We start from the raw sequence: 10,177 nt of genomic DNA, 5'->3' as shown, positions 1-10,177 counted from the left end.
ACTCAATTTTCACAAAAAGTAGGATCATTTTTCCTGTGTAAAAATGGTTAAAATTTATGTCATTTTTCTTCTTGCTAAGTTGTTAAAGAAATCTTACATAACTTACATTTGTATTCTTATAAAAATATTTCTAATTGGGTTGGCAATAAGTTTTGTGGCTTGATTATCTTCTAGAAACTTTAAAATTGCATTGACATGTGCTTTTCATAAGATGTAAATGCACCCATAAACTGGTATGTATGATTAAGTACAGAGTGAAACATTTCAAAAGCTGAATTAGATACAGATTCTCCCAAACTACTAAGTGGTATAATTGTTCTGGATAGGTTTCTTGCATTAATAACCCAGTCAATAGAAACATTTAATTTCCCAGAATGAAAACCTGATGAAAAAGAAAAAAGTGGTGGTTGGAGGTGGGGGGATTGTGAAAAGAACTACGAGCCACAGTAATTGACAATAGCAGGATACCTTTAAACTTCCATTTTCTGAGGTTTTTCTGAGAAGGAAGAAAAATGAAGTTAAACAGCATCCTGTTCTCTAGCCCTATATAGTAGCATAGACATTTTTAATTACTATTAAATAAATTCAGTTATGTTACTTTGAAGTTTAAATGCCACTTCCAACTTTTAGTAATTATTGAAGGTAGAATTGCATGAGAATTTTATATATTTAATTAGGTATGTTTTTGGCTATTAGTACAACTTATTTGCCCATGAAGAATTAATGAAAATTAATTTTGATTTAATTTTTGATTTGATTTATTTAATCAAATAATGGCTCTTTTTAATTTTTTTATTTTTTATTTTTATTTATTTAATCAAATAATGGATGGGCTCCAGAGCCCATCCCAATAAAATAATATAACTTTATTTTAAGCTGTTTTCTTCTTATGTAGTATATAAAATTATGCTGAATTCTAAATAGCTTGAGCTTGACATAATTTTTAAAAATCTGAATTTGATGCTTCATAAATTAGTAAAGATTTACTGTAACAACCAGTATCAAGCTTTTTTAGCCATAAAATATAATGCTATAGCAGAATTTTTAGATAGTAGAATATATTAATAATATTTGATGATATTTCTTAAACTGTAGTTCATATATAATATATTTGAACTAGTATACAGGTAATTTTTGATCAAGGTGACCCCAATCTTTTTTTTTCTTAATAAGAAATGTACTCTGGGTATACCTTACTATTAACATGGGAAAATGAAACAAAACATTATGCCATCATTTTTAACTTTTCACTAAATAATAATGTACACAAGCATTAACTTCAATACAGTCTCTTTGAAAACTCTGCATATTTATGTGAATTCTATTATTTGGTAAAATAATGCAAACACCTGGGTAGATAAGCTAAAGAAAAATTTACAAAGGCTATATATATATATATTCATTCAGTATTCTCTCTTTTTATAATTTTTATATAATTTTTTGTAATAGATGAAGTGTCACTATGCTCCCCTGGCTAGAGTGCGAGTGCAGTGGCTCTTCGCAGGTGCCATGATAGTGCACTGCAACTTTGAACTCCTGGGCTCAAGCAATCCTCCTGCCTCAGCCTCCCAAGTAGCTGGGACTCCAGGTGCATGTCACTATGCCCAGCTTTGCAGCATTATTTCTAGATGCAAGGAATTGAAAATAATAGTCAACAATATTGGAGTGATGCTTAGTATGACAAAATGAGATGACAATCCCTTAAGAAGCCATTCAAAATCATAATTTTGAAAAATATTTGAGTCTATAGAAAATACTTGTAATAATCATTCAGTCATAATTTTACAAATGTTTGTTAAACATCCCCATAGGCTGAGCCCCTTACTGAGCTCTGAGTTTGGTGTCTTGCACATCACTGACACTCAGTAATGTGAAGACCAAAACAGAGTCCTTTAGGCAGTCCTTCAGTTTGGTGTGCATAGAAAAAAAGACATGTAATTTCATACACACAATAAATTTATTAGAGGGGTGAATTTGGGTGATTGTAATATTTTCATTTACAGACACTTTCAAGTCTCAATAATAGGCATATATTAATTAATGTGATAAATATAAGAAAATAAATATAGGTACACATACACACAGACACACACAGACAGGCAGACAGACACACACACACACACACACACACACACAGTGCTCTTACACCTTAAGCCACAGATTTTATCACAGTTTAAATTCCAAACAAGGAAAGTAAATAATCCTCCTATATCAACTGTAGGGCTCTAACACCAAAAGTCTAAACATCATTAACAAAGTAGACACAAGCCCAACTACCAAATTGCTCTCATGATGTTAGAAAAAAATTATATTACAAAAAACCCACACAAAAAAAACAAAAATAACCCCCTAAATCCAGAAATCCTGTTACTCATGTAGTTCTTACTGCTTTTTATTTGAATTGTTCTTTTTCTTGATAACTTTCTCCTCTCTGAATCAGCACTGATATGTTCTTTATTAATATTTTCATTTTCTTCCCCATTAAACTCTTTGCAATATTAGGATCTAAAAATATTTTATGTCTAGTTTGAATGAATACAGACAATTTTACATCACCTCTTACAGTATCATCTGTGTTAAATCATATAATATTTGCAAAACTTATTTGACAAGGGATTTTACTGAAACAATGGCACACAAACCAGCATAAAGCAGTGTTTATTTACAATATGTTATGTGATTTTTTAAAATTTAAAATTAATTTGCTAAATGTCATGATATCCACTTAATGTGAATGTTGCTGGTTAGGTTAATTCACTTTTTTCTTTAAACTTCTTAATATCTGAACGTTTTTTCTATTCAGAACTCACCTTAATGCTTATAGAATAATGCAGAAGTATGTTAGATAACTTTTTACACAATTTCCAATGCAGTTTTCATATTCAAGTTTTAAAACTGATGATTTAGTAACAACTTTTGATGTACTCTATTTGAATGTCAAATCCAGGCCCATCTGAATCGAAGATTTTAAAAAAAATAAATCTGAGGATCACAAGTTCAGAAACTTAGAACCGTATTTAGAAATTGCAAAGTATCTTTATTTAGCCAAGATTTCTGCTGCTTTCACATCAGTAGATGAGTAATACTAGTATGCAACTGAAATTCTGTGCATGGGGTGTTCTGAAAACCACGACATCTCACTTAGAGAAGGAACGGCTCATAATTTCTCAATCAGATGTTGCTACCAATTGTACTGGTACACCATCTAAAAAATAAATGCTTCTTGCCATTGCTACTCTCTATTAGTATTATTGTTTTTATATTGTTATTATTATTAATATTATTGCTGTTATCATTCATATATTTACAACCTGTGCTGATGGGACTCTGCTAGTACTGCCAGACACATGATCTTCATGGAAACTGCTATACAGAGGAGAAATAGATGCTAAAAACATTTGGGCTTGCAGGGTACCCAGAAATCAATTGGTAGATATATAATAATGAAGAGATATTTGCACACATTCAATACATATATGTTTTAGAAGGTATACAAATTCACAAAGGAGTCACTCTTCATTTTGATATACTTTGCAATACACATAATTACCCATGGTGTGTGCTGGCTGCAATGATTAATTTTGTAATTGCGATTATTAGCTCGCATGAAAACAAGACATCTCACAATGTCATAATAATAAGTCTTAAAGAAAGTTTTTCTTTAATGATTCTTCTCGATAAATCTATGGTGCTGTTATGTTAAACTATTTGACGTTTTGTGTTTTTTTAAATACCATTGTCCTCCATTTCCCTTACTCTATCTTAGTATTTATTAATGTATTCATGTATTTAACAAACATTTTTGTGTGCCTACGTGTGACAGACCACCTTCTGGCAAAGATAATATATCTATGAACAAAATATATGAAAGGCCTAGCTTTCAGAAAGATTTAACTGGGGCAAGACAAAGAAAATGAACAAGGTATATAACACTTAAAATGTAATGTGGGTGTAGGAGAGGAAGATCATACAAATGGAAAAATGGATTCAAAAGGAATGGTGGTCAGGGGACTGATCTGTGAAAATGTGATATTCCTAAAGAAACCTGAAGGAGATGAGAGAGTGAACCTTGTAGATATTTGGAGAAGGATATTCTTGGGAGAAGGAACAGAGAGAGCAAAGGTATCACAGTTTATTGTTTCTCCAACAAGAACTTCAAAGTAATAAATATGTTCAAAGTAAAATATACAGCAATACAGCTTTATTTACATAAATTATAATCTGAAAAACCAAAGCAATTATCTAGATTATTAACACATTAATATCCCTATAGGTTGATTAGATGGGTTTTGCTAAAGTAACCTGGGAGAATGTAATACATTTTAAAGTTACATTCTGATACGCTAATACTTCATAAAGTTAGCAAATGTGTACAAAGAATCTTTGTTTTGCCAGTAATTCTTCTGGGCCTCCAAACTCTCAAGGTAAGTAAGTCCCAGGTTTTGCTCCCTGAAGAGTCATTCTTGTAGGAGACACAGACACAAGTATAATTCATGGTAATATAATTTAAGTGTCACTGTGGAAATGTATACAGAATGCTACTGCAAGAGATGGATAGTTAATTTAACTTAGAGAAGGATAGAAAGGGCTTCATAAAGAAAGATATGTTCTAGTGTGACCTTGTAAGAGGCTGGACATATTCAAGGCCAAGTAAAGGAGAGGTAAGAAAATCCATAAAGCAAACAAACAAGATAATTCAACACAATTGTAACATAACTCTTTTGAGGACAGTGTTTAAAGATACTTTATAGGAGTTGATTATTATGAGTTAATGAGTGGTCTTGTTTCCACATCAGCTAATGAAAACAATCATTATAATAAATTATAAAAGCTTATATTGACTGAGTGCTTTTATGTGCAAAGTGAGTCATTAATCCTCAGAGCAACTCTGCAAAATGGGCACATTTGTAACTCCATTTTGGAGGACAGAATATTTAAATCAAGTAATCATTCAAAGGTCAAGAGAGTACCTGGTTGAAACAGGAATAAACTACTTGTTCTTATTTTTTCTTTACTATAAGGTCAAATTCTTAAGTTTTGCTTACTATAAGCAGTGGGGAAGGCTCTGAAGCTGACTCACTGAGCTGGAGGACATTATAGATGACTGTGTCCTATCCATTTTACAAACAAAGAAAATGGAGTAAAATGAATTGGCTCCTTCTCCATATTTACAAATTCAAAGGCAAAACTGGAAAACGACTCTAGTCTCTTTATTTGGTATTTCATATTTGGCAAGATTTTCTAAAATAGTATTGTGCCCATTTAGAAACAGATCTCATCTCCTTCCTTCCTGTCAGCACATTTTCAGAACGTATCTGCTTAGTAAATCCTGAATGATTTATTTTTGAAAACAAAATACAGACCAGATTCAAGAAACTTTACCCCAAATTTCTATTTTTGAGATCTCGGATACATTTATCTCTTTGGCAATGAGTTCTTCATTTTTATAAAATAAAAAGTTGAATCGAATGTAATATCTTATACCTCTCAAAATCAATGGTAAATGCTGCTACTTTTCATTCTTCTAAATGTGCCCTTGGGTATTGCTAAAATGTCAGTTACCATTGAAAATAATATTTTACATTTGTCCAACTGAAAGGATCATCCAAATTTTAACACATTCGCTTTTTTAAAAATAAGGTATTTGCAGATTTTGTTATTTTAAAATTCCCTGTACAGTGGAGAAAGCAGATATTCAAAAGGTTAATTTTAACACTACTCATTCAGTAAGTGGTAAATGGAAATTCAACCACAGTCCTTCTGATTCAATGTCCATTAAATACTCTGCTAAATTCAGTGGTCTTTTGAATGTAGCACAGTTTTACGACCTATGATGTGACTAAATGAGAAATCAGAGCCATGAAACATGAACAAAAATCAAGAAGAACAGAATCTGCAATCAATTTGGGAAAGATGTTAAAAGTAAAATAACTACTGATGGAAGGATTTGAAATTGCTTTGAAAAAATGGAAGCCAGCATTTCTTAATCAATCTTGGGATAGTTGGACACCTGATTTAAAAGGACGACTGATTGACTTCAGAATCTGGTAAGCTGTCGGTGAAATTTAGTCATTAGAGTGTTATTATTTCATTCAAGGTTATTAATTCACCTTTTAACATAACTTTAATGCCTTCTCTTCATTTGTCAGTTATTAGCTTTTGCCCTAGGTTGGATTTTAATTACATTTACTTTCTTTGTCATTAGATGTGATTTGCTAGGTCATTCCGCCACTTCAAAAATCAGTTGATGAGACAGCTGATGTACTTAATGAAACTTAGAGATGATTTTGTGTGAAATGATTCTCTCACTGTTATTTCAGTTCAAAATATGTTAGTTTCTTTCTTGTCATATTCATGATTAAAAAATTAATACGTGTGTCTGCAAGAAAGAATGTATAGACTACAACAATATTTTGACTGTGATAATGCCGTTCTGCTAAGATAGTTTATTATGGTGAGAGTATTACCACAGAGAAAATCTTTTTTGTCATTGCCACTCAATGCTATTGAGAAACCCTTTTAATCCAAATAATTAGTGATAGGCAACTTAAGCCAAAGACAATATATACTTTGTCCTATAATTTTTTCTTATAAAAGTTTTTGAGTGTTTATCCAGTTATGAGTTAAATCATTTGATACATATGTGCATAATACATATGTACATATAAAACAGTGCTTAGGGATATATACCCTTTAGGATTCTTATGACATTTTATGTGTGTATATAAATATGGATATATGTATGGCTGTTTGCAGCATACTAAAGGAAATACCAGTGTAAAAAGTAGTGGAATGTAGCTTGAGAATTGAGTTGCTTTGTCTAGTGTCACTAGCCACATAAGCATTAGACAAGATGGCATAGCAATGCTATGAGACAGTGGTGCAGACTCTTGAAACAAAATGTTTGAATTCAATTTCAAACTTTTGTACTTATATAAGAATGAATTGGCAGAATTTCTTCTCTTTGTCTTAGTTTCCTAATCTGCAAAATAGGGATTATTTTATAGATTAGGAGATATTTTTATGAAGCTAATACAAACATGAATTTTGTTCATATGTAGATACATTATTTATAATATTTGCTGGAAAAAATAATCACTCCCTGAATGTTATCTATTACTGTTATTACTATCACATAGCAACATTTTAAATTTTAATGTCAATTTTTCCTCATAGATTACATGCATAAGTTATGAGCCAAGGTTGTTTGCTAAAATATCTGCAATCTGTAAATCATTTTTTTCTGATTTGTCTCTGCCTCCTATCTCTAGTCTACTTGGGATGGTCTTAGGGTACAGCTGTAGCACTAATGACCTGGAGGTCAATGACACAGTTCCTGTCTCTCTTAATCTGTGAGAGGCACCAAAATGAGGGAGAACTATCAAGATCTAAGAATATGTCTTTTTTGTATTGTTCAGTAGCAAAACTTTGTGAGGGGCACAAGGTGGGAATATGATCATTCAGTTTATGGTAGTAATTATTCAGAGACCAAAGTAGATATTCTTTTTCAACAGTTCAGGATTAGTAAATTCTGGTTCTCGGAGTGAGAGATGGATTCTCAGCAAGACTCAGTCCTCTGTTTTGTACCTGGATATTGATTCTCATAATGTCATTGATGGACATTAAAATAGTATTTTTTCTCCTTCTTGGCTCTGAGTCAGCTCTTCAAATGACCGTGAATTTATACTGAGCCAGAAGTGCTGGAGAAAGCTTCATTACTGGTGGATAAAGTGCAACATCATCATTCATTTTTTAATTTAGGCTCTGCTTAAAGTGTTGGAGGTTGTAATCAATTACATTAACACATGATGCAATTTGACTCATTTGAGCAATTTTAATCAGGATTTCATCCTCATCATAGTGCTGAGACTGCTGTATTGAAAGAAAATAATGACCTTTTGATTGCAACAAGGGATGTTGTCTTTCATGATTTTGTTGGACCTTTTGGCAGCATTTGATGCAGTTAATCATGACATTTTATTGGCTGGTTTATAGATTTTGGTAGAATTTTCTCAAATAAAATTAAAACCAATTCAAATGTTACCTCTCAGTGATCTATTTAAATGTCTGTTCAGTAAGGTTCTTTGATCTTACTGTAGGATTCTGTAAGAAAAGACCGCCTTGCTTTCCTATTTATATTTTGTACAAATGCACTTTCTTATAAATGAGTATTTTGGACTTTTATAACATCATAGAATGCTTTGGATAGTATTTAACATCTGTGGTTGAAAAATTAGTGAACTGTGTTTGCTGATGAAATACCTTATGTTGGCCAATTGTATTCCTTTATTAGGTATGTCTAGTTACATATCTCTAGCTCCTAATTTGGTTTCTTAGAGGGAGAGTGAGATTATATAGCATAGACATGCAATAAATAGTAAACACAGTATTCTTCTCTAAGTCCAGATATTTTCAGAGGGGTCTCAGAGGTCACAGTGACCAAATTATCAATAAGGTAGCTCTTGACATCATGTAATACTTTATTTACCTTGGATGCTTAACCGTACTGACATTATATTTTTAATTATGCAGAAAGCAGCTAGAAGCTACTTGATATTGTTTGGCTCAGAGGCGCAGGGAAAATACTAATGTCTTTCATCTTTTGTAATTTCATTGATGAGAAACTTAAAATTTAAATGAATATTAAAGGACCACCAGTTGTCAAATATAAATGTATGTTTCTGGAAGAAAATGGTTAGCAGTAGGCCTACAGATGATTCCCTCAATTCAATGGAGGGGTGCCCCCATGAAACAAAGAAGATAGCCTGGTCAAATATACTCATAAATAGTGTAATGACAAACCTCTTGCAAACATGTTACTGGTATTTGCTGGTGAAAAAGCCCTTATCTATAAAATGTTCTTCATATGTTGTACTTGTTTTAATTGCTTAGTATAAGCACATGTAGAGCATAGGGATTTAAGAGCATGGCTCCCTGGTTAAGGTCCTGTATGTTATGTAAATATCAGAGTATAAAATGGAGATGTATTACAACTAAAACAACTCAATTTTTATTTTAATCAATATAGCTGCGAACATTATTTAGAGACTTGATATGCTATTCTGTTCTACTCTTATGTAGCAAAAACAAAAAATGCCTCAAAACAAACAACAACAACAAACAAAACAACTGCAGTGGCAGTCCCTGGACTTCTCTGCTCTGCTTGTACATTGTGAACATTTCTATGGCTCAGATTTTTCATAAACCTCAAGCTCTGAGTGAGTCTGATTAGACAATGCAGCTCTTTTTATTGCAGTTTCTCAGAGGATTGCCAAAGAAATTATGTTTTTACTTACTTTCTATGTCTTTTCTGGAAATAATATAGTATGTATTCCTTAAGATAATGAAATTAAATACTAAATATGATTCATGGATAATTATTTTAAATTGTATTTTAAATGAATGTGGAATTTTGTGTGAATAAGGATCCTTATATAAGTGGTCCTTTTCATTATAGTAGCACTAGTGTTAAACTGCTAATTATATTAACATATTATAGCTAAGCATTAATGTATCTTTTGATAATATTTCTGAATATGTACCTAGGGATTTATAATTTTCAGAACATATTTTTCATTATATTTATTCTAAACAATCTCTTCCTAGTAGTAATTTTTTTTATTTATTATTTACAGTATTCTGTCACCCAAACATTAACACTTTATTCCTTGGTTGTCTGCCTCTTCAACTCCCTAAGCCTGCATATTGTTTTAATCAACCTATTGCTTTTCCCAATCTTACTTCTGAATTTAATGAGACAAAACCATGTGACAATAGCTCTAAATTCACAAAAAAATTCCATTTTATACAGCAATTCAATATCCTTTAATCAAAACCCTCCTTGATTCTCAAAGCCTGCACTTCACAGACTACATTTTACACAGCAGATATCCTTATTTACAATTAAATAGCTTTAATGAGATATAGACTCCATCAATATTTTACCCTTTCAAACTAGAAAATTATCTGCATTGTAATACCACTTTCCCCTTAACCTTCTATCTTAAATGAAGGTGTTTTTGTTATTCTGAAGTATAATTTCTCCATTTAAAAAAATCTGAAACACATACCTTCTTCCCAATGGGAGTCTTATTCCATCAGTTGTCTTGTCTTCAACTTCATTGTCATTTTTTTCCCTGTCTAATTATTCTTGCCCACACCTCCCTTTTTTAAATAC

The 10,177-nt window shown here is 31.7% G+C and overlaps 1 long non-coding RNA gene across 1 annotated transcript in view; it reads right to left on the bottom strand.

Moving 5' to 3' along the window:
• Positions 1-869: 869 nt before the first annotated feature.
• Positions 870-10,177, bottom strand: part of LOC129136839 (uncharacterized) — a 112,068-nt gene continuing 102,760 nt past the window's right edge. Inside the window, exon 4 of the long non-coding RNA XR_008538830.1 lies at positions 870-1,624. This is a non-coding gene — a long non-coding RNA (uncharacterized LOC129136839). The remainder of the gene's footprint in view (positions 1,625-10,177) is intronic.

This window comes from Pan troglodytes, chromosome 14 (assembly GCF_028858775.2).
Source record: "Pan troglodytes isolate AG18354 chromosome 14, NHGRI_mPanTro3-v2.0_pri, whole genome shotgun sequence".
Lineage (NCBI taxonomy): Eukaryota > Metazoa > Chordata > Mammalia > Primates > Hominidae > Pan > Pan troglodytes.
Note: the sequence above shows the minus strand (reverse complement) of the source record. Positions and strands in the feature narration are given on the sequence as shown.